We start from the raw sequence: 2,861 nt of genomic DNA on the forward strand, positions 1-2,861 counted from the left end.
AAGAAAGCCATTTTAACTAGTTTCTGAAAACATTATCAGTTCGCAAGCAGTACCTTATATACCTTTTTTTTTTTTTTTTTTTTTTTTTTTTTTTTTTTTTTTTTGAGATGGAGTCTTGCTCTGTCGCTCAGGCTGGAGTGCAGTGGTGCTATCTCAGCTCACTGCAAGCTCCGCCTCCTGAGTTGAGGCCATTCTCCTACCTCAGCCTCCCGAGTAGCTGGGACTACAGGCACCTGCCACCATGCCTGGCTAATTTTTTGTACTTTTAGCAGAGACGGGGTTTCACCGTGTTAGCCAGGATGGTCTCGATCTCCTGACCTCGTGATCCACCCACCTCGGCCTCCCAAAGTTCTGGGATTACAGGCGTGAGCTACCACACCCGGCCACAGTACCTTATACCTTTAAAATCATTTCATATGCTAATTTTTAAATAAAACTCTCAGATGACATAGGGAGGAAATACTTTATAATTGATATAAAGGTATTAAAAAATTTAAAAATTCATAAATACCTCTTCAACTGCTATTGTATTTAACATAATTAATAATAGATGTATTAAGACCTTATCCCCTCGTTACTAAAAATTTTTGTCCATACAGGAATTTCAATTTTTAACCAATACCGAGCTATTATGTTCAGTAAACTTAAAAGCACTTGCTACTTACCTGATACTTTCTCCTAGCTTCTAAGTGGACCTGGATGCCAGCGATTACTTTCCTAGTAAGTGTTTTCCTTTTAAGTATAATTTCACCCCACATATTTACATATGTAGATTTTTCCTTGAGTTCAAATTATTTTATACTTTGTATTGTGATATTTTCTTTGACCTGTGGTTTATTAATAAAAGCATTTCTTATCTTTTTTTTTTTTTTGAGACAGAGTCTCATTCTGTCGCCCAGGCTGGAGTGCAGTGGTGCCATCTCAGCTCATTGTAGCCTCCATCTCCCAGGTTCAAGCAATTCTCCTGCCTCAGCCTCCTGTGTAGCTGGGATTACAGGTGCTGACCGCCATGCCCATCTTAACCACATGGAAATTCAAAAAAAGGCACCTTATATTACACTTCTTTCCATCCACAAGTAGATTAAGATTTATAAAACTCATATAGAGAAAATTTAATTGTTATGAAGTCCACAATTTCTACATCTTCACCATTCTCAGTAGTGACAAACATCTTGAAAAGTGCTCAACTTTTCAAGGGCACAACTGTGCTAAGTTGTATATTTTGTATGATATCATGGAGGAGGAAAAAAGAATGTTCCATGTTTATTTCAGAAAAATCAGCATTATATCTTAGAATAAAAGAATCTTTTAGTGCATATATGATACTATTTTAAATGTATGCATTTATTACTCAAAAATTAATGAAGAATTATTTCAATAATTATTTTGATTTTCTCTGGTAACACTTTTGTTTCATATACGTTTATATTAATTTTACTTTTGCATAGTTTTTCTACTATCACTTTTCAATTATTTTTCTCTTTTTGCATTCTTTTCTTCCATGTACTTATTAGAGTTACATTACCTCAATTGAAATATGTATCTTTGAGTGCTATAAGCCCATTGGAATGAGCCTCAGAGACCCTTTACATAAGATGGCACCCAAGGAGCAGAAGGAAGCTCCTGCCCCTTCTAAAGCCAGAGCCAAAGCGAAGGCTTTGAAGGTCAGAGTAAAATAGGCAATGCTGAAGGGTGTTGAGAGTTACAAAAAAAAAAAGATTCGTATGTCACCCACCTCCCGGTGGTCCAAAACACTGAAACTCTGGAGGTAGCCCAAATATCCTCAGAAGAGTGTCCCCAGGAGAAACAGTCTTGACTACTATGCTGTCATCAAGTTTCTGCTGACCACTGAGTCTGCCATGAAGAATATAGAAGACAACAACACACTTGTATGCATTTTGGATGTTAAAGCCAACAAGCACCAGATTAAATAGGCTGTGAAGAAGCTCTATGACATTGATGTAGCCAAGATCAACACCCTGATTAGGCCTGAGGGAGAGAAAAAGGCATATGTCCAACTGGCTCCTGATTACGATGCTTTGGATGTTGCCAACAAAATTGGGATCATGTAAACTGAGTCCAACTGGTTAATTATATATATATATGTATCATTTCACCAGAAAAACAGAAATATTTATCTATTGAAAAAATGCCAAACAGTAACATCCTTTGAAAGCCTTGCAGGTAATAGTAGCCTATAAATTTCTTTTAAGTATTAATGTTTAGAGAGTAGATTAAAATATACTCCTCAAGACAGAACTTCTATTCATGTACATGTTAGGATAAAATTATTCTAATATGCAGTGATATAAAGCCCTGCCCTCTAGATATCCGAACACAATTCACCACTTGACCATAGCCAGTACTAGGTGAACACACATGTGTTCTCCTACTTGGTAACTATTGTATGTGACAATTCCCTTCATCAGTGTTCTCTTCTGTTTATTTCACCAAACTATAAAAAATTCTAAGTAGAGCAAAGAAAAAAGGTACAAAACAACAGAAGAATCTATAATTCATGTCTACAGTTTCATTTACTTATACATTCTTTATGATGTACTAAAACGCTCCTTCTACTAGGAAAAATAAGAGTGACTACAAACTTATTATACCAAGAGAATGCATTTATAAAAATAGATATGTCTTATAATCTAAAAGATTCATTACTGTACATGTTAAATGAGATGTAGCAATAAAAATACCAGAAGAATATTAATGCCATTCTGACAGGTTTTATTAGAGAAAGGCTCTTAAACCTAAAATCAAAGCTAGGATTTGTTTTCTAAGGATAAAAATGAAGAGTAGTGAATCCTAGAATATTTTGGGTATAATAAATACCTCAACTTCTTTTTTTATATTAA

At 35.1% G+C, this 2,861-nt stretch overlaps 1 pseudogene; it reads left to right on the forward strand.

Annotated features, from left to right (window-relative positions):
* Positions 1-1,595: 1,595 nt before the first annotated feature.
* On the forward strand, positions 1,596-2,072 carry LOC112423370 (large ribosomal subunit protein uL23 pseudogene; annotated as a pseudogene).
* Positions 2,073-2,861: the final 789 nt, after the last annotated feature.

This window comes from Macaca nemestrina, chromosome 6 (genome assembly GCF_043159975.1).
Source record: "Macaca nemestrina isolate mMacNem1 chromosome 6, mMacNem.hap1, whole genome shotgun sequence".
Taxonomy (NCBI): Eukaryota; Metazoa; Chordata; class Mammalia; order Primates; family Cercopithecidae; genus Macaca; species Macaca nemestrina.